This window comes from Meles meles, chromosome 9 (assembly GCF_922984935.1).
Source record: "Meles meles chromosome 9, mMelMel3.1 paternal haplotype, whole genome shotgun sequence".
NCBI classification, from domain to species: Eukaryota; Metazoa; Chordata; class Mammalia; order Carnivora; family Mustelidae; genus Meles; species Meles meles.
The window spans coordinates 107,414,173-107,436,182 of record NC_060074.1 but is presented as its reverse complement, the minus strand read 5'-3'; the positions used below and the strand labels follow the sequence as shown (position 1 = coordinate 107,436,182).

Sequence of the window (22,010 nt, the reverse complement as noted above, 5' to 3'; positions counted from 1 at the left end):
TTAGCTCTGAAGATGGAGAAAAGAGCCAAGAGCCAAAGAGTGCATGTAGCCTTGAGAGCTGGAAAAGGCAAGGAAGTGTATTCTCCCCAAAGTATATGAAATACATCAAACCTCCAGACATCTTGATTTTAGCCTAGTGAGAATAATTTTAGACTTCTGACCTCCAGATTTTAAGATGATAAGTTTGTGTTTTTAAAGAGCTAAATTTGTAGGCCTTCCACACAGCAGTGCTAGGAAACTAATATCATATATTTAAAGATCTTTTGGTCAGGTTTTTTTTGAACCTGCTTTTTCCAGCCAGATTCAATGTTATCCTTCTCAGCTACATTCTCAGTGGTTTCTTCCAGGTGAGTCAATGGATATTAAACTTTAATAGCCTTCATATTTCTTAAATGCCTTGATTCTGCTCTGACACCTGCCATGTAGTGTAATGGTATAACAAGTGGAAGCACTCTCAAATCAGGTACTTTAACAGTTTAGTAACCTTATTTACTTTTAATGAAGAAAAACCCATTGTCAAACTAATTGTTCTTGCATTGTGGAAAATCTGACTTCTTCCCCCTCTCATAGATATTTAAGGTTATTTTCTATTTATCCTAGATATTAGTGGGGATTTCCCCTTCGTTTTTTATTTCTTTTTTTTTTTTAAGATTTTATTTATTTGACAGACAGAGATCACAAGTAGGCAGAGAGGCAGGCAGTGACAGAGAGAAGGGGAAGCAGGCTCCCGGCTGAGCAGAGAGCCTGATGCAGGGCTTGATCCCAGGACCCTGGGACCATGACCTGAGCCAAAGGCAGAGGCTTTAACCCACTGAGCTACCTAGGTGCCCCTCCCCTTCCTTTTTAAAGGAAGGTCTATATATTTTATTTAACATAAAAATACATTTTTATCTACCCTTCCTTTTTGTTTGGAAGCGATAAGGAGGAATTTTCCTTATGCTCCCTCACTCATCTGGACCTAGAAAGGCTCTAGAGCTATTTAATGAGAAATGGAAGAGCTGTATTAAGACTTCTTGAAATATGACACATTTAATTAAAACATGTCTATTGATTTTAACACATTTGTGCATTCTTTGTATTGTTTCAAAAATTTCTTAGTAAGTACTATTCTGTCCTGATCCTATATTTTCCTCTTTATCACTTTTCTAGGACTCTGAATACCACTTATTCACATAAAATAGAGAATCATGTTTCAGTTTAACCACTTTAATATATTTCTTTAAATTATGCAGATAGAGACAGGGTTCTTATCTCACATTACAATTGATCATTAAGGAAGATGATGTCATCTTTCAAGGAAGAAAATAGAGAAGGTAGAAGAAAGCAAACAAAATGCTTGTTGTATATGTTAATTAAATTTCCTGACGTTTTTCTATAAAATGTTGATAGTGTGTGGATCTTTGCAAGATTATTTTTTATACTTAATTAAAGTAATTGAGTAAAAACAATCTGTAACTAGCAGGACACTCATACATGTGTGAATGTACGTGCGTGCACACGCACGTGCACACATGGCAGCTCCCCTCTCTCGTGAACACCAATTTTCTTTCTTTTATTTTATTTTAATCATTTTTTAAGGATTTTATTTAATTACTTGAGAGAGAGAGAGAAAACATAAGTGAGGAGAGGGCAGAAAGAGAGGTAGAAGCAGACTGCCCGCTGAGCAGGAAGCCCAACTCGTGGCTTCCATGCCAGGACCCCAGGATCATGACCTGAGCTGAAGGCAGAGGCTTACTGAGCCACACAGGCACCGTAGTGCCATTTTTCTTATTAAAAATAAAATAGGGGCGCCTGGGTGGCTCAGTGGGTTAAAGCCTCTGCCTTTGGCTCAGGTCCTGATCTCAGGGTCCTGGGATCGAGCCCCGCATCCGGCTCTCTGCTCAGCAGGGAGCCTGCTTCCTCCTCTCTCTCTGCCTAGTTGTGATTTCTCTCTGTCAAATAAATTAAATAAATAAATAAATTAATTAATTAATTAAATAAAATAAAATAAGGGGCACCTGGGTGACTCAGTGGGTTAAAGCCTCTGTCTTCGGCTCAGGTCATGATCCGGGGTCCTGGGATCGAGCCCCGCGTCAGGCTCTCTGCTCCGCAGGGTGCCTGCTTCCTCCTCTCTCTCTGCCTGCCTCTCTGCCTACTTGTGATCTCTCTCTGTCAAATAAATAAAATATTAAAAATAATAATAATAAAATAATAAAAAATAAAATTAAAAAAAGAAATGCTTCCTACAACTCAGAGTGGGTATTCTCATTATTCAGTAGGAATAATTTTGTTTAGAGTTATGAGTGCTGCACTTTCCTCTTTTGAAGAGTGAGAGGTTGTACAGAATCAATGCATGTGGATAGCTTATGAGAGGAATTCAAAGATCTCGTAGGTGAAAACGACAGGAACTGCTCAGAATGGCAAATGTGAGCACGTTGGGAACGGAGCACCTCCTCAAAGCCAGGCTGCTTCCTTAGGCCCCCAGGCACTCACTCAGCTATGAACTGAACTCTGAAATGTTTCCCCTTCTCCCTGCCAATCCCAGCATCAAAATCTTCTTCCTGTGGTTGTCAGTAGTTGCCACAGAGGAGGCAATTCATATTGATCCAAACAAGAAACGATACAAAAATCTTGGCCTGTGGAGGTATAGCCCTGAAGGATAAATCCCAGCATCACCACCCATCAGTAAATACACAACCTGCCTCTTCCGAGTTTTCCCTTCAAGGAAATGGAAGACAGCAAATATAATGGCCTCTTGCAATAATTATGAGGAACCAATGAGAAAACGTGCATGCAAATGGCCAGATGTGCGATGCGGCCTGCAGATACAGTATGTAGAGAACAAAGCACTAAATCTAAAGCATAGTCCAAAGCCAAGACATGCACTGAATGCTGTTATTTACGACCTGTAGAGTGGTATGTGATTGTTCATTGTAATAACAACATTCCTACAAATTCACACATCACCCTTGCTCAGGGGCTATGCTAATCTTCCCCGTATCATTCCAATTTTAGAATAGGTGCTACCAAAGCAAGCACACAACAATATTCTCAATAAGTATGAACACCTAATGTGCTTTCCAATAACTCTTTCCCTCTTACACGATTCAGTTTTGATGGAGGGGTTTGGTATATACGCTGTAATGTCGGCAACCAACAGGACGGTGAAAGCCAGCCAGGAAACAGAAAGAGACAGCAGAGAGGGTTGGTATACTAAAGGCTTAAAGTGTCCCTCAGATCAGGCAGAAGGGAAATCGTGTGTTTTTGTTTCCATTAGACAAGGATTACCTTGTACCAGCACGAATATACAAGCCACTTAGCAAATTTATTTTAATTCAAACCATAATGACATTCAGTGCAACATTCTCCAGAAGTTAACAGCTCTCCCGACAAGCAGCAGCCAGTAGTTTGTGTGGCACTAATATGCAGCTAAGTAGTTTGGGCTACTCAGACATCTGGCTCAAGAGAAACAGCTGGAAAAACGCAGCTATTAACCTTTTGGTTGCAATGAGAGCTATCCCTACAGATGCCAAAGCTTTGTGGGAGACTGAAATACCTTGTTGTGATGCAGACCACTTTTCTAATTGCAGGTGGTGGTGTTATGCCTTCTTTTCCACATTTTTAGGAAAGAGAATCCTGTCTGGTTTTGATTATTTGATCTGTGTGTTGTTTTTGCATACACCCCATTCCATTTAAGCTCACCACATGCAGGCAGAGTGGGGCTCTATAGAAAAATAGTATACCATGTCTAAAACCAAAGAAACAGTGCCTTAGGGAGGACATTTGATGAAAGGGAAATTAAATCGACATTTTTTGAAATTATTGTACCAGAAGTGCAGGGCCACAGAATAAATATCTGAGGAGAGCTAATCCGATATATATGTTAGTTCTTTATGACTTTTCTCATTTTTTAATGTTCAGTGGAATTTTGTTTATGGAAGAGAGGGAAGCATGGAGAGCTTGTGTATGTTGTTCATGAAAACATACTTAGGACATGGTCATTCTGAGGTTAAGAACCTAAGCAGTCCCCCTGGACCTTCCATATAACGCCCTAAATATATCAGATTCTAAGAGTGCCTGGATGGCTCAGTTGGTTAAGCATGTGCCTTTGGTTCAGGTCATTATCCCAGAGTCCCCCAATTAGCTCCATGCTCAGCAGGGAATCTGCTTCTCCCTCCTCCTTCTGCCCCTCCCCCACATGAGCATGTGCACACACTTGTGCACGCACGTTCTCTCTCTCTCAAATAAATAAAATCCTTAAAAAAATATATATCAGATTCTAATTCTTGCCCAGAATTTTAAAAAATCTGATTAAATTTTAAAATGTTCCACCTAAACTCCATAGTGGCAGTTTTGCGGGAAATGCTAAGTTCCAGATATTTCTGGATACTTTGTGTGTCTCTGTGGTTATTTCATCAGAAAAAGATGTAGATAAATAAATGGCAGTATCTACCTCAACATCTTAGGTGGAAGGCTCATATGTGTAACAGTCCTACTCAAATACATTTCAAATAGTCAGTAGTAGTAAGAATGCAAAGTGATCAGGGAAAGCATCAGAGCAAGACATGTTGGGAAAGGTAGACAAGGACAAAATTATAACATGAAGACTTAAGGTTTACGACCATTCTTTTCTAAGTAAAAAAGGAAATCTATCCCAGTATTTTAAACAGGTGGGTGTTAACATGACTTGATTAGTGTTTTGACAACTATGTTTGGCTGTGGTTGAAGAAAGGATTCCCGGAGGAAGAAAGGGCAGGAGATGAAAATATCTTGGATTATGGCAAAGGCTTGAAGAAATAAGTCAGTACTCTGTTAAGGATTTGGATTTGGAGACTACAGAAGGAGACCTACGGGAGGGGCGTCTAAGTGTTCTGTCTTGTGTAACTGTGTGAATGTCAGTGTATCCATTCACCGGGGGCATGAAAAGAAGACCATGTATGAAGGGAAGTCCTTGAGTTCACTTTGGGACATAACAAACTTGAAATAAATTTGGGACACCCAACTGGGGATATCAAGCACTCAACTGCATGAGTGTGTTACACAGCAAAGTATCTTGGGTTAGAGACATGCACTCAGAAATAATTCTTAGTTGAAGCCTTTTGCACAATTAAGATTACTTAACAAAAGAAAACCAGAACAGACAAAAGACCAACACAGAGATGAGTTACTTTATTTTTTTTAAGATTTTATATATTTATTTGACAGACAGAGATCACAAGTAGGCAGAGAGGCAGGCAGAGAGAAGAGAGAGCAGCCTCCCCGCCGAGCAGAGAACGCGATGCAGGGCCTGATCCCAGGACCCTGGGACCATGACCTGAGCTGAAGGCAGAGGCTTTAACCCACTGAACCACCCAGGCACTGGTTTCTCTTCAGATCGTATAAATCTTTCGCCTTTTACTTTATTACATGCCAAGTAGCATACTCAACTTGAAAAAACACTGGTGCCTTGGACTATGTTTTAAATAGGCCCCTTGGAGTGGTCCAGTGTGATAGCACTGGATAGAAGTTTGAGGACCCAATAACTAAGGGAGAGAAGGAAAAGCTTATCAAGTGAGTGCCCATAAAGACACGTAAGAGGAAAACATGGGCCATATATGGCAATGGAAGGAAAGAGAAGAGACTATCTCAAGAAGGGCAACATGAGAAGTTACAACTGTGACTGAGACATCAAGTATGGTGATGATATAGAAAGAAGGACATTGAATGTAGCAACACAAAAGTCATGAGCATTCTTAGCAAGAATCATCTCAGTGGAATTACTGAGGAAGAAACCGGAGTGGAGTAAGAGAACAAATGAGCAGAGGTCTGACCGCAACTGTCAAATCTCATCAAACTCTGAATTCTGTAGTAGCATTTACCTCACTGCAGTGAACCTATGTTGGTCTCAACCTCTCAAATGAAGTGTGAATTCATAGACATTAATTAGGACCCTATCAGGTTTATCTTTGCATTCCAATTTCATTATAGCAGAGTGGTCCTTCCAAATCATAAATCAGATCAGTTTTCTATTCTATCTAAAATTCTCCACTGATTCCCAGTCTCCTCAGAGGAAATGGCAGAATCCTTCATCTGACCCTCAAGACCCTCTATCTGCTATACCCATTATCTCTCTGGCTTTATCTTCCACTACTTGCTTTTCAGCCATTCACTAAATGACTATGACCTCCTTACTTATCCACAAAATGCTAAACATGTTGTTCCCTTCTCACTTACTGTTCCTCCCGCCTTGAGTGCTCTTCTTCTAGACTCCCTTGTGGTGAATTTCCAAGCTTCTTCCTGGTCTTTATTCAAATATCTCCTTTTCTGAGAGTCTTTCCCTGACAGCCCATCTGAAATGTAGACCCCTCACCTTCCCAGTACATCAGTCTCTATCCTCTCTCCCTTTTTACATATTTTTTTCCTTTAGTACTTAACACTCTCAAGCACCCTCTATAAATTATTTGTCCTACCTATTTTTCCTCTTCTCCCTTAGAATATAAGTTCCATGAGGGTAGGAATGTCACATGAGTTTTACTGCAGTTTCTTCAGCTCCAAAAAGGTAGGCTGCACAGGAAAGTGCTCAGTAATTATTTGTTGAATGAATTTAAGTTTCTAGTGCCTAATACAGTGCTTTATACATAATTGAGAGTTGATACATGAATGAATAAAGTTTTGCATTATGTCTAAATTACACTATTAATTGCTAAGATTGTATTAAATGAAAGGATACAACTGTTCTTTTTAGAATCTGCTTGTCATTAGTTTTTGATATTTATTTATAACTCATCAAAATTGCAATATAGTCATTATGGCAAAATTCTTTGCAGCAGTTTGAAACTGCAGGGTTTCACTGGCCATTCATATCAATCCTGAAATTAGATTGATATAATGCTATACATTCATTTGAATCTAATGCGTTTCCTGGAGCCTCAGAGTAAAGAAAAATGCCATTTTTAAAATAATAATAATAATAATTATTATTATTATTTCCCTAGTAACAGCACTAAAAATACAGATTGTACAAATCTAAAATTCTTTTGTTTCTAATCCCATTCTAAGCATGAGCCTGGCTTCAGTAAATAGAAAGAATAGATAATACCAGAGTCTAGACTTGTCTAAGAGGGTAGATTAAACAATTGGGTGAAATGTTTCATAGTATCTTTATGTCCCTTACCGATGTTTATTTCAAATTGAGTCACTTATTGCTCCAAAAATTTCAACTTAACACAGTTTCATATCACCTTTCTCCCCAAAGAAGATAAAGACCAGGTTGTTGAGCCATATCTCAGTTGGCTTTATAAATTGATGACCTGTCACCTGGTATAAGTATGTGAAAATTGTCATAATGTCAGAGATTAGTCTGTCCAGGGCAGAGCGAGATCTTGATGCATAACTTCTAAGCAGAATAAACAATTTTCTCTGAGGAGCTTGGTGAATGTTTGTAAGAAATATGGTCCACTGGTGATATTGTTGCAAGAACAGCTGTGTTCGGGGATTAAAAAAAAAAAGACATTTAACGGATGACAGGTATGAGGCACAGCAGCCACAGCTCCCCTGAGGCTCAAATACTACAGAAAATGTGTACTGAGAGTACACATATGGCATGGCCAAAGGTCATGGTGTAGGTTTCATGTCAAAAGCAAAAAAAGAAAAAATAGTAAATTCCTTCCTTTGGGACATATTTCTACTTCCTTTTCTCTTATAGTATTCAAACTAAGATAACCTTACTTTTTAAATTCATTAACATTCACGATAAATCCCTTTCAGAGCCTTAAGAGGAAGGCAGCAGAAATTGTACTCTGATCCCCAAAAATGTATAAATGAGGCAATTGGGAATTCCTCATCCTCTATCATAACAGAAACAATATCATAAATGTCGCCTTCTATAGATTTCTTTTTTTTAAAGGAAACAGCTCCGTGGCCCACTTGGAAATCTCCATGGCACCCAGTATACTCATGCTTTCCAACACAAATCTCTGACACATCAGCTCATTCAGGCTGGATCCAACCCTCAAAGTCCCAGTGTATTTAAAAATATCCTTTTCAGCGAAATGGCTTAGGGGAAGAGGTGTTATCGTGCTGTCATTTGCTTGTTTTAGAGCCCATTCAGTTGTACAGTGATATCACTTCTGTGTCTTTATCCATAAGAAACCTTTTCCCTGATGAAAGTCATTTACCAAAGGCCTTTGTGTCCTGCCAAACTAGAACAGTTGTTAGTTCCACAATGTGAGTGCAGGCTGTAGAATGTGAGGAACCTCCCAAAAGTGGTTTGTCCCGCTACTATCTGTATCATACTGGGAAAATTACTTGAACTCATTGCGCTTCAGCATACTCTATATGAAATAGGAAAAACTAAGAATATCTACTTCATAAGGTAGTTGTGCCAAGTAGTTGAATGACTGAGAAGTTCCTGGTTCAACTAATATTCAGCAAGGGAACGAAGAAGAATCAAGGGGGAAAGGATAGTTTCTTCAATAAATGGTGCTGGAAAAATTGGAAATCCACATGCAGAAAAATAGAACAGGACTGCTATCTTGTACCACCCATAAAAATGAACTCAAAATGGAATGAAAACTTAACATCGTACCTGAAACCATAAAACTCTTAGAAGAAGGGGCAAAATTTCTTAATATTTCTTTTGGCAATTTTTTGGGCTATGATACCAAAAACACATGCAAGGGAAAAAATTAATAAGTGGGATTATATCAAACTCAAAATCTTCTGTAGAGTAAAAGAAACAATCAATAAAACAACAAGGCAACCTATGGATTGGGAGAAAATAAATGCAAATCATGTATCTGATAAGGGCTTAATTATATCCAAAATATAGAGAGAACTCATATAACTTAATAACAATGAACAACCTGACTTTAATAAAGGGTTTGATTATATCCAAAATATAGACAGAACTCATATAACTCAATAACAGTGAACAATCTGAACTTAAAAAAAAAAAATCTGACTTTAGGTGGGAGACCTAAATAGACATTTTTTTTTTCCCCAACAGGCATGTGCAAAGACACACAACATCACTCATCCTCAGGGAAATGCAAATCAAAACCATAGCGAGGTATCATCTTACACCTGTCAGAATAGCTGTCATGAAAAAACAAGAGCTCACAAGCATTGACTAGGATTTGGAGAAAAGACTTTCCCTGTATACTGTCTGTTAGTTCACAGGCTCCTAGGGAGTTTCCCAGGTGAAATCTGAAACTGACCCCCACAGGCAGAGGGCAGGGAGAGGCCGACTAAAGAGACAGGCCTCTCCAGATTTGTAGGTGGCAGTATTAATAAGTAAAGGAACTTATATACCAAGCTTGATTGGGTGGCTACAGACACTCGTGTAGCTCTCTACACCCACCTGTCAAATTTTAGAAATATATATACAGGCCTTACCTGGGTTCAATCACGTCTACCATTCAGATGATCTCAGCACCATATCACTATTTCAAAGCTTCTGGGACTGGAGAAGGCAAGTGATAACCACATTCTATGCACAGAAGCCTCCAATTACCCAGGTCCCGCTCACAAGTCAACCAGTGGTAATGTCTTCTCGAAGACCTCCCCCAACTCTGTACCTTTGTTGAGCTCACATATTGCCCTCTTCACCAGTGTGTCCTCAGGGGCCAGCAGGGGTTTCACTAGCTTGAGGTGGCTCCTCTGATGGTTATCTGGCCGCACTGGAGGCAGATGTCAGAAGAACAATACAGGCTCATGCAAGAGAAAGCACAGATTAAGGCAGTGATTCCCAAAATCAGTGGCAACTTTTTCCTCTAAGAGCCCCCATGATATGAACCACTGACTTACTAGATCTCTTAAACCAGGGGTCAGGATCGCTCAGGGAAGTCACTTATACCCTCATGTGATTTGAAAAATGGTACATTAACAGATCCATCAGATATGAACACACAATATTCTGTTTGGATAATGGCACAGGTGTCTCCTTCTGAGACAGTATTAATGTCGAAGTCCATTGTATTTCAGAGGACAGCTTTTCTCATTAAAGCTCTCTCAGTGTTCAGTAAGGACAAGCTTTGTGGGCTATCCTCTGATGCTAGCGGAGTGAATTTCATAAGGGTTTCTGTGTATGCTACGATGTGTTTTAGGACAATGGAGGGAAAAAAGATAGCAGCCAAATGATTGCACTGGTGAAAAACAGTGTCTATCTGGCTTTGAAGAGAGGGGGATTGGTGGTTTTAGGAGCTTGACCTGGTTGTCAATCGCATATATGTTAGCCAAGAGGGCCAGCACTGTCAGACATGAGGAGATGGACTGGGGACAGGACAATGCCAGAACAGAACCCTCCCCACCTCCCCTCTTTCACTGGCATATGTTCCATTCCAAGCATAGTAGGTCTGGTTTATAGGAAAACATCAGGTTTCCCATTGAGACTGAGTAGTCTCCCCTTCACTCAGGGATGCCAAGTAACTTTCCCAGCCCTGAGGGACATTCCACTGCCATTTCCAGTAGATAATTCCTTTCCTAGGTGTGATGGGGCATGGTGCTCTCATTAGCAGAGCATGTGATCCATGGTGAGAGTGGGCCCACTGGTTGTTTCCCATGACTTCCTTACTTTCACTGTGTTAGGTTCCTCAGTAGGGGTCTATGAGCTGGCATAGGGGCAACAGGCCTATCTGGTTAATTATTCACATGTATTAAAGCTTGGACAGTACGTTAGTCCACCCAGCCAAGGTGGATTTACCTGTTAGTAATTTAACCTGTTATTTTAATATTCCTTTGTCCCTTTCTACCAAACTGGCTGTTTGCAGGTTAAAAGGGAGATGGAAACTTTACCCAAAGTTATGCTGTTTTGCCCAATCTTATATATCATGACCTTTGAAATGTGACCCCCAATCACAGTCTAGAAGATAAGGGTATCTATACAATGGTACTCAGCTTCCATTATCCCCCAGTGATGGCAGCCTGGTTTGCAAGGCAACGGACGACAGCTTGGATCAGGCCAGATGCAGTGTTCATATAAGCCAAGGCATATTTAGAAACCTCCTTGGAAAGAAGTGGCCAATACAATCAATTTGCCAATCCCTTACTGGTTGAGAACTCCAATGGAAAGTCCCAAACTCCTTCGGCAATGGCCTTGGGCAGCATTCAAAACACACAAGACATGTGGTCACTGCATTAAGCAAGTCACTGTATTTCAAGGGCAACCCAGCATTCTTGGCAATACTCCATCACACCTGGGCACTGTGGTGGCAACTGTGTCTCTGCATCCAATCTGTTGCATCTACTAAGAGTATGTTGCTGGGCTCGTCCTGGAGCTAAAGCATCAAATTCCCAATTGCTGGGGCGTGTCAGTGTCTTATGAGCCAAGACATGGACGACAGTGAGGACTGCCTTAAGCACTTACAGATGGAAAAAAAAATATATCTTTCCACATATCCTGACCCCACAAGGGCTTATTAAGACCATGTACCCCTTGGCCGTAGGGTTCATCCCTTTAGAACAGCCCAACCATCAGCACATAGGGTTAACATCCATGGCTCATAAGTCATCCATCACCAGCCAGACTGCTCCAAGCTCAACCCCACTGGCTGCCTCACTGGCTGCTGTGTGAGGGGCTGTACCCTACCCAAAGCCTCGCAGCATAAAAAGCTAGCAGCTACCATTCCGTAGAGGTATATTGGGTTTCTGCCCAATTCCAGAGCTGGGGCCAAAATCCTAGGGCATTTTTCCCCTTCTGTTGTTTTTGTCACAGTGTCTGATCCATACATTCCTGAGTCACAGACACATCGAACTCAAATGGCAACCCTACTTGGGAGATGCCCAGAACTTTATTTCACTAAGTCCCTCAAAGATGACTTGCTGCTCTAATTCTCAGTCCCACATATGCTTTTTTTTTTTCTTTTTTCTAACCAGGACATAAGGGACAGGCACTGTACCAGGTGGGGATTAAAAGTCCTCCTAGCTCCCAAAATCTCCATAAAGACTTACACTTCTTTCACATTCTTAGAGCGTCGATAGGCTTATCAATCTCAGCTTCTGGGAAAACATGCATTTAACCTGACCAAAAGGCTCCCAAAACCTTCTGATGATGCGGGGTCCTCGGACTTTCTGTGGCTTCGTCAACCATCCTCTCCCTCACAGACAAACCTTCAGGATGCCCTTCACCAGAGGCAAGTCCTCACACGTTAACATCAGCTCATCAGTGTAATGGCCCATCTTACTGATGTGGGAAAGCAGGGGGATAGGGACACGTCTCCAGCTCCCATCCCATGGCATACTGTCAGGCTATGCAGATAGCCTTGGGGGAGCACTTGAAATGTTCATTATTGTCCCTCCCACATGAAGGCAAATTGATCTCAGTGATCAGAAACCTGTCAAAGTCTTTTCCATGAATCTCTCTGAAGATGATACACTTTTGCAAGATGACTTTTTGCCAAAGCATCGGAATAAAACAGTAACTGTCTCAAATGACGAAAAACTAAAAAATTTACCATGGGTAAGGAGCTGGTGAGAGTCCTTTAGAATGAAGTTGATGAGAGAATATAGTTATTTCTGTGACATACAGTTTGTAATTGACTGATAACTATGCCAGGGAGCATCAGAGTTTTAGGCATGTCACAACGCTATACTCTAAAGAAAGTAGCATCACTTCTTATTTGACAATGCTTCCCATAAAATATAACATACACTACAAAATTGTAAAGAAGTTGGGTCTTTTAGTAGAGAAACCTCGGTTTTCTTAAGTAATCAAACACCCGGTAAAGACAAAAACACAGAACTTTTGTGTTTTTAGTTAGATTACATTAAAAGGAAAGAAAAAGTCTTTGTTTACAATTTCTTATTAAGAGCTGGTCGATAATCTAAGAAAACTTTGGCCTTTTACCGGAGAAAAAACAACTTCTAATTTTACACCAGTGTACTCTTGACATTAATATCTTTTTTTTTCCTTTTAGCTTACATAACCCATTCCAATCCTAGTTTGACTACACATAAAATTCCTTGCTCGATATCCCTCTTCCACAAACCTGCAAACTTCTATATCCATTCAGCTGCTATTTCAAACCTCTAGCCAAGAACAGGTCCCCATCCACGTGGCTAAAGCTGTTCACAGATGTCCGTGAACTTTTGGAGGCTCTGCACTGAATTAGGTGAGGGAACTCCTCTAGCAGTCTATATCCAAAAAGACCTCTCTCCCTCCTCCTTTTTTCCTTCAGTCTCCTCAGGCAATGCCTTTTTGTCTATCTCTGGGTATTTCTTTTTCAAAGACATGGTAAGATGGACAACTTCAAGAGATAAAGAAACAAATGGAAGTTTTCTCCTAGAAGTTTTTTAGGGTAATTGCTATTTAAAATGTTCCCCTCTATGAGGGCCCAGAAAGGGCATGTGGCATTTTTTTTCTGTTTCCTCATCAATTAGCATAACATGCTCCTCTTCCTTTTCACCACTTCCCCAGAGATTCCACTGCTTAGCATTCTAATCAGACTTTGTCCCAAGTGCCTGGATCATAAGCAGCAAGGGCACTTTTAGTCTTCCAGAGCAGGAGCTAAGGTCTCCAGCTTCCCATCTTGCCTTCCGGCTTGTCTGCCAGCCCCAAAACCAGCAGAGTGGTGGACACTCAAATATCTTTCTCTAACCTGAGCTTCTCTTCCAACTTTTTTTTTTTATTTTTTAAGATTTTATTCATTTATTTGACAGAGAGAGAGAGATCACAAGTAGGCAGAGAGGCAGGCAGAGAGAGAGGAGGAAGCAGGCTCCCCGCGGAGCAGAGAGCCCGATGCGGGGCTCGATCCCAGGACCCTGAGATCATGACCTGAGCCGAAGGCAGCGGCTTAATCCACTGAGCCACCCAGGTGCCCCCTCTTCCAACTTTTAAACTTGAACTTCAGCCTCTAGTTGGGCATCTATGGCCAGCCCACTGCGCTTACCTTCTCTGCCACAGAACACTCTGTGAGGTTCCTCAAACAAACCCCTAAACCAGCCAACATGAGTCCCCATACTCACATGACATCTTACATGGACCACCAACCCCCACACAGAGGTCACAGGCCAACTCCAGCTTTCCTCTGGGGACGCCTGTTTCCCAACCAGCCATCCTTCCCCACAGAGAGGTCAGTGGCCAACTCAAGATGTCCCCCCTTAGATGTCTCATTTCCCATGGACGGGGTCTTCAGTCTGCTAACTGGCTCACCCATTTTTGGTTTGCAAACTCCAAGGGAACTTTCCAGGTGTGATCTGAAACTGGTCTCCATGTGCACAGGGCAGGGGAACCAGAGAAAGAGGCAGCCAGACTGGTGGCAGCAGGTCTTATAAGCAAAGAAACACACACAAAGCTTGTCTTGGGTGGCTGTAAGATGAGTAGATCTCTGTACCCATCCACCAAACCTTCCAAGTATCTATAGAAGTTTTACCTGAGTTCAGCTATGTCTACTGTGTGAGTGTTCTCAGCACACATCACTATCTCAAGGTTATGTCTCTGGGGCAGCCTCTGAGTAGGCAAAGCAGGTGGAACCCATGTCCCAAGGGCAGGGGAGGAGGTAAGGAGCTTCTGTTGGTTGGTGGCTAGCTCAGGCATGAACAGGCAGTCACATCTTCTCAATGATCTCCCCCAACACCATTGGTGAAAATATAAATTGGTACTGCCAAGATGGAAAACAATACTGAGGTTTGTCAAGAAATTAAAAATACAACTATTATAAGATCCAGCAATCCCACTTCTGGGTCAATAGCTAAAGGAAATGAAAACAGGACCTCAAAGAGATATCTACATTCCTACATTCACTGCAGTATTACTTACAATAGCCAAGATAAACAACCTAAGTATCCATCAACAAATTAACAGATAAAGAAGATGTGGTTTATGTACACAATGGAATATTATTCAGTCATGAGGAAAAAAGCCATGTGAAGACATATTTGAAACTTGAGGACATTATGCTAAGTGAAATAAGTCAGAGAAAGACACATCTTCTGTGATCTCACTTACATGTGAAATCTAAAAAGAAGTTAAACTTAAAGAGAATAAAATATTTGTTGCCAGAAACTGGGAAGTGGAGAAAGGGGGAGATGGACAAAGGGTACAAACTTCCAATTTTAAGATGAGTAAGTTCTGGGGATCAAATGCACACACATGGCATTAGCCATATAGTGATAATTATAGCTAATAATACTATCCTATATACTTGCAATACTGTCCGGGTGCTAAGATAGTGGATCTTAAATGTTCATACCACAAAAAAAGAAGTGGTACATGAAGGGACAGAGGTGTTAGCTAATGCTGCAGTGGTTAAGGATTTTGGGATGTATAAAATGTATCAAGTCAACACACTGTACACCTGAAATTTACACTATACTAAATATCAGCTATTTCTCAATAAAGCTGGAGAAAAATAAATGAAAAGAGTGCCTGACACAGAGTTCGAACTTGGTTGATAGGTGTGGCATTCTCTAGGTCAGACTTCAGACCACAAAATCATGGAATTCTCTCATGTGAATTATCCTATCTATGATGTGACCATCCAGTAATGAAGTGGACTCCACAACTGACTGGTAAAAATTAGAATCCTAGTGCCTAGTGTTAGCAATAGCGTCAGATTATTTGAAAAAAAAAAAAAAAAAAGTATAGATGCCAGGCAGTAACAACTCTAAATTAGTTTCCACTTGACTAAAGTTTTTTGATCTCTATTTGTGAGCCAATTTTGAGAAAATGTTAGACTCATAGAGATCCTTTCTTGCATCGCTAGAGATATCTTTTTAATCATTGAAAAATTCATGTGTAGCATCTCTTCTTACAGTATGTTACGATATCACACTGTGAAATGTGAATCTAAAGCATCAGGTAATTTGTAATTTAGCTCTGGGCGCCTATTGAGGGAGAAGAGGTTTGGAAGCGGACTGCCTACAATCAGGCCATCCAGAATCACAAGTGAAAAACAGCTTGTTGCCATTTGGATTCTTACTCTGAACTATTTTATATTCCTAATACTTACAGAAATGAATAGAGGATGAAGAGAGGTGTCTATTTTTGTCTCTTCATGCCACTTCTGCATAGTATTTAAACATTTCTTCAGAATCGTCAAATTCCCAAAATGTATAAAACAAGTACATGTATTCATCAGTCATCTACTTACTGGTACCTACTGTATACAAAGATATCAAAAACTGGAAATGCAACAGTAAATATGAGAAACAGTCTTTCGTGAGAGGGGATTACAGGCTAATGCGAGCTCCTAGTTAATTTAAAAGAAATTGAATAGTGTTCCGGTTGTTAGTCTCTTATCTCAAATTGATTGTTTATTCAAATGATGCCTAGATATTCCTTTACAAACAGGATTCGTTCTTAACGGGGATGCACAAGTTATACTAAGTTAAATATGCCACATTTGTCAGTTTGGGATCTGTATACACACTTTCACTGACAGATAGCAAACAAGGCCAATGAGATAATCTATCATACATATTGCCCTGAGGAATAGAATTGTGATCTTCAGCACAAACTGACACCTTTCTTCCCTGTTGTAATACTCATTATTATTGTGGTGGAGGAGGTATCTTTGTTATATTCAGAAACTGCTTGTCTCTTTCACCACTTAAAAATGTCGGAGCTGATTTCCCAAAGCCTCACCGGTGCCTCTCAAAGAGGGAGTGGTTGCCAGACGAGCAGCCCTGGCGTCAGCTGGGAACTTGCTGGAAATGGAAACCAGAGGCCCTATTCCAGACCTCTTGGATGAGAACCTCTGGATGTGGGGTCTAGCGATTCGTGTGTTAATAAGCTATGCAGGTGATTCCAAAGCATAGTGAAGCTTGAGAACCATCAATTCAATCCAAAGCCATACCCTTGGAGTTCGTTCCAAGAGTGTCATTCACATGTCCTAGAGCTACAGAGTCCCACAGGGTAGTTAGTACTCGGTGTAGCTATGCAGCTCTTGAAATGTGGTTAGTCCAAATTGAGATGTACTATAAATGTAGAAATTGTCCAAACTTCAAAGATTGAAGATGAAAAAAATGTGTAAAATATTTAAGTAATTTTTTTATTAAGAAATTTTATTTTTTAGAGCAGTTTTGGGCTCTCAGTAAAGTTAAAAGGAAGGTACAGAGATATTTATAGACTTCCTGCTACCTCATAGGCCAAGGTTCCCCCTGCCACCATTATCAACATACCCCACCAGAGAGGTACATTAATTATAATCAATGACTCTACATTAATACATAATTATCACTCAAAGGCCAGAGTTTACATTAGCCTTACCCTTTGGTGTTGCACATTCTGTGGATTTGAACACATGTTAAATTACATTTATCCACCATGATAGTACCATACAGAATCATTTTACTGACCTGAAGTCCTCTTGCTTCACCTATTCGACCTTCCTTCCCTCAACATCTGAAAACCACTAATCTTTTTATTTTTTTCCATAGTTTCACCTTCCTCAGAATGCCATAAAGCTGGAATTATACAAAAATGTAGCATTTTCAGATTGGATTTTTCAATTCAGCAATATGTCTTTAAGGTTCCTCAATGTCTTTGCATTCATTCATAGCTGATCCCTTTTTTTTTTTATTTTTATTTTTATTTATTTAAGAGACCAAATTTTCAAGTTAGGTTCTAAGGTGTTGCTTTTGCTTGTTTGTTTGTTTGTTTGTTTGTTTTTTCAATTTATTTATTTGCCAGAGAGAGAGCGAGTACAGGCAGGCAGAGTGGCAGCAGAGGCAGAGGGAGAAGCAGGCTTCCCGCCGAGCAAGGAGCCCAATGTGGGACTCCATCCCAGGACACTGGGATCATGACCTGAGCTGAAGGCAGATGCTTAACCAACTGAGCCACCCAGGCGTCCCGCATAGCTGATCTCTTTTAACACTGAATACTATTTCATTGTGTGGATTAGCACAGTTCATTTATTCATTCATCTACTGAAGAATAACTTGGTTGCTTCCAGGTTTTGGCAATTAAATATAAAGCTACTATAAACATTCTTATGTAAGTTTTTGTGTAGACAAAGTTTGCAACGCATTTGCTTAAATAGCAAGGAGTGAGGTTGATGGGTCCTAAGAATATGTTTAGTTTTGTAAGAAACTGCTAAATTCTCTTCCAAAGTAGCAACATCATTTTGCATTCAGACCAACAATTTACGAGACTTTACTCACATCCTCGCCAGCACTAGGAGTTATCAGTCTTCTGGATTTGCCCATTCTAATAGGTGTGGAGTTTCTTGTTTTAATTTGCAATACCTTAATGACATAATAATGTGGAGCATCTTTTCATATGCTTACTTGTTACCTATATATCTTCTTTGCTTAAGAAGGTCCGTGGCCTATCTTTAATTGGGTTGTTCATGTTTATTTTATTGTAGAGTTTTAAGAGTTCCTTGCATAATTTGGATAATAGTCCTTTGTTAGATGTTTCTTTTGCGAATATGTGGCTTGTCTATGGCTTGTCTTCCCGTTCTCTTAATAATATCTTTTTCACATTGATTAGATATTGATGTGATTACATTTTTGAGATGTTGGATTAACTATTACAAAACCATATGGAAATTACTTCTGCTTTTTAAATCTTTCTCTTCTTAATGTGGCTACTAGAAAATTTAGAAGTTCACATGTGGCTTCCCTTTTTTTCCTATTACATTTCTGTTGGACAGAGCTATGTGAGAGTCTTACATCTCTCTTTGGAAAAATCTCGACTTCATTGTGATACACGGTGCAGGAAGCAACGGTGTCAGGAGTTCTGAGATAAATACCATAAACATGAATTACAATGAATTGTGAAGAACATTGAAAATAATTTACTTTAAAAAAATGATTACTATACGTTATTGTCGTCAAGAAAACAATCTTGAAAAAGGAAATACTTGCCCCAAGTCAATTCTACTAGCAAATGTAAATATTACCACTTATCTTGAATATCTATTAATGGCTGTAGTCACATACCAGGAATGGGATGTCAAGCATTGCCTTTGTTTCAAAACTCATATGTTCATACTCTGGTTAAAATGACTGCTTAGGGGAGCCTGGGTGACTCAGTCAGTTAAGCGTCTGCTTTTGGCTCAGGTCATGAGCCCAGGATCTTGGGATTGAGTTCCTCATCGGCTCCTTGCTCAGCAGGGAGCCTGCTTCTCCTTCGGCCTGCTGCTTCCCCTGCTTGTACTGTGTGTGTGTGTGTTCTCTCTCTAGTTCTCACTCTCTCTCAAATAAATAAATAAAATCTTTAATAAATAAATAAATAAAATACAGACTGCTTTGCCTCTATATCTGAGACATAACTGCTCGCCTCCCTTTTCAGACCCTCTTGGATTCACCTGTTTCTTAGTACCTGGCTATCTTGCTTTGCCTTAGCAGTAATCATGGAGATTCGCTCTCTGTGGACTGGTGCCTCTGCCAGGAGCCTGCCACTGTCTGCCGAGAACCTCCAAAGTCTTGTAAATGTGAATGAAGAACCACATTCTGGTGCCTGGGACCTGGTTTTCCAGGCAACTGCCAGCATAACTAGGCACACAGTCCAGAGTGACAGGGAGAAAGAGAGCTCCCCTTCGATAAATGTTGATCAATGAGAAACAGAAAATGGCAAGTAGGTACACTACATGCCCTCCCCCTTCCTCCTCTCCTCCAGCCCGCAGTCCAAAGACGTGTCTTGCACGTGACCTTTCACGGTTCATCTTACAGCAGAGGCCAGCCTACTGACCACTCCCTGACATTGCACCCCTGCCTCTGGCGCCTGTCCCTGCAAACATTAAAATCCAAACCCAGGATGGAATGCTAGGTGGGACAGAGAGAGGGGAAGCAAAATGAGGTTAATGAGCTGTGAAAAAGCAGTTGCGGTCATGAATCAGAGGTCTCATTACATCGAGATGATGTGTGGAATGAGGACAACGAGAGTAAATTCCTTCAGTTAAAACAAAACAAACAAAAAAATGTACGTTTAGTTCAAACAAAAGGATTTTTTTTTCATTTCCGTGCCATACAAGGAAGACTTGTAGTCTGTGCAATACAAGGACTATTTCTGAAATATAATTAATTTCCTGCAGTGGAACTAAAATAGCTTCTGTAAGTAACAATTGACTCACTTCTTTACTATATATTTAGAGGTAAAATGAAGATCCTCCAATAGAAAGCTTCTCTGACTTATTCTTAGGTCATCTCCTGCTAGTTGTGAATGTGACAGAAAAGCTAGCTCATTAGTGCTCTGTAGATGCTTGTGTGGGAAGACTTAGCAGCCCATTTTACTTAGCTGCTTGACATTTTTCTCTCTAATGTGTAGTCTACTGAGAGAAGCTAATCCTCAACTCATCCTGCTCAGTAGGAAGTGAAGAAATTGCTAATTATCCCATCGTGAATCCACAAGTACTGTAAAATTTGGTTTGGGTGTTTTGTACACAGCATTAATGAACTAACACCCATTCCTCAGTGCGGTGATCTAAAAGTAGAATGTCTACCGGATACTTGCCTTATATTTGCACTGGGCGTAAAACTAGGAATATAAGGGAAAATCTCCTTCAAATGTTTACAGGCAGCTGGAAAATAGTACTGTCACATTTCTGTGAGGGCAAAGCTAAAGGAAGCTTCTGAGAACAGAACTCCACAAATGCTGAGGAGGAATGTGATACCCAGCATGAAGGACTCCTAAGAGAAAAGTCACAATCTGGCAGATCCTTTGGCTGAATTCAGCTCACAGACAGGTTGAATTCAACTCATTCAGTGTTTTTATAACATGAGCTAGTTGCCAAAATTCAAAAATTGGCAGGCTGCACATACAAATGCAATCCATATTTCTGACTTCCTTTGAAAAACAGGTCAGTCTAGCATACTGGTGCCCCATTCCATAGGGCTATTGTTGGTTGGAGCAGGAAAGCATGCTGTCCCTAATTCACCTCTGTTCCCCTCCCTGAAACCCCTGCTGTCACTCGTTTTACCAACTTGCCACCTATTTGCATTCTCAGTTAAGAAATTCCCTACATTTTGGGACGTCTGGGTGGCTCAGTAGGTTAAGCGTCTGCCTTTGGCTCAGGTTATGATCCCAGAGTCCCAGGATTGAGCCAGACTTCCAGCTTCCAGCTCCCTGTTCAATGGGGATTCTGCTTCTCTCTCTCCCGTTCACCCTGCTCTTGCGCTTTCTCTTTCAAATAAATAAGTAAAAATCTTAAAAAAAAAAGAAAGAAAGAAAAGGAAGAAAGAAAAGAAAAGAAAAAATAAAAGAATTTCTCTACATTTCAATTGCATCTGATGTGACAGGTCTTTCCCACTGGGGCATTCTGGGACAGTGATTCCCAAATATGAGCACATGCCGGAGTCGCCTACGGAGCTTTAAACACTCCTCCGCTTAGGCCACACCCATCAGTCACCAAAACCAACTTTGGGGGGAGACAGGTTAGCATTCCGGCATAATTGTTTTTCAGAGTTTTCCAAGTTATTTCAATACGCAGTTAAGTTTGAACAACACTGTACCTGAAAACTTTTCAAACTCCTGACGCATTCTTCCACAGAATTCAGACAGCCAGGTGCTGCCTCTCCAGGAGCAGTGAGATGGCAGGCGGGATGGCAGACAGAGGCACGGGGGAGGGAGAAACTGGTTAGGTCAGGAGTTTGTATGCAGGTTGCACATTAGAATACCATCAGAGAGCTTTGGGGGAAAACAAAACAAAACAAAACAAAACAAAACAAAAAACAAAAAACCTAGTGTCCTGGCCCCACTGCCAGATATTCTGATTTGAATGATCTGGTTCAGTACTCATTCATCAGTAATTTTCTTTTTTAAGCCACTGAGCTTTTCTAAGAAAAAGCTAGGGTTGAAGACACTGGTTAAAGCTTTTACTACAAGGTAGAGTACTTACCTGGGTAGGAGTTCTTTACTCATCTAATAAGGACGAGCAAACAGACAACTGTATATCATTGAACAAAGCAGCCTTTCAACGGATCTCATTTCCTTCCCATGCATGGATCTGACCTTCAGCTTTCCGTGGCCTTTTAATTCCCATGAAAATTTGTCACGTCTCCAAAATTAGAGGGTAAGTTTCTAATTGGCAGAGTCTATAGCCTAATTTCATTTTTAACATATATTTTAAATGCCTACCAGCTGCTTGTTTCTATCTTCTTTCTTGCTCTGT

At 40.5% G+C, this 22,010-nt stretch overlaps 1 non-coding gene across 1 annotated transcript; it reads right to left on the bottom strand.

The window, feature by feature from the left end:
- Positions 1-2,914: 2,914 nt before the first annotated feature.
- On the bottom strand, positions 2,915-3,018 carry LOC123951250. The gene has a single exon (XR_006820400.1). It is a non-coding gene; the product is annotated as a U6 spliceosomal RNA (small nuclear RNA).
- Between the last annotated feature and the right edge of the window lie 18,992 nt (positions 3,019-22,010).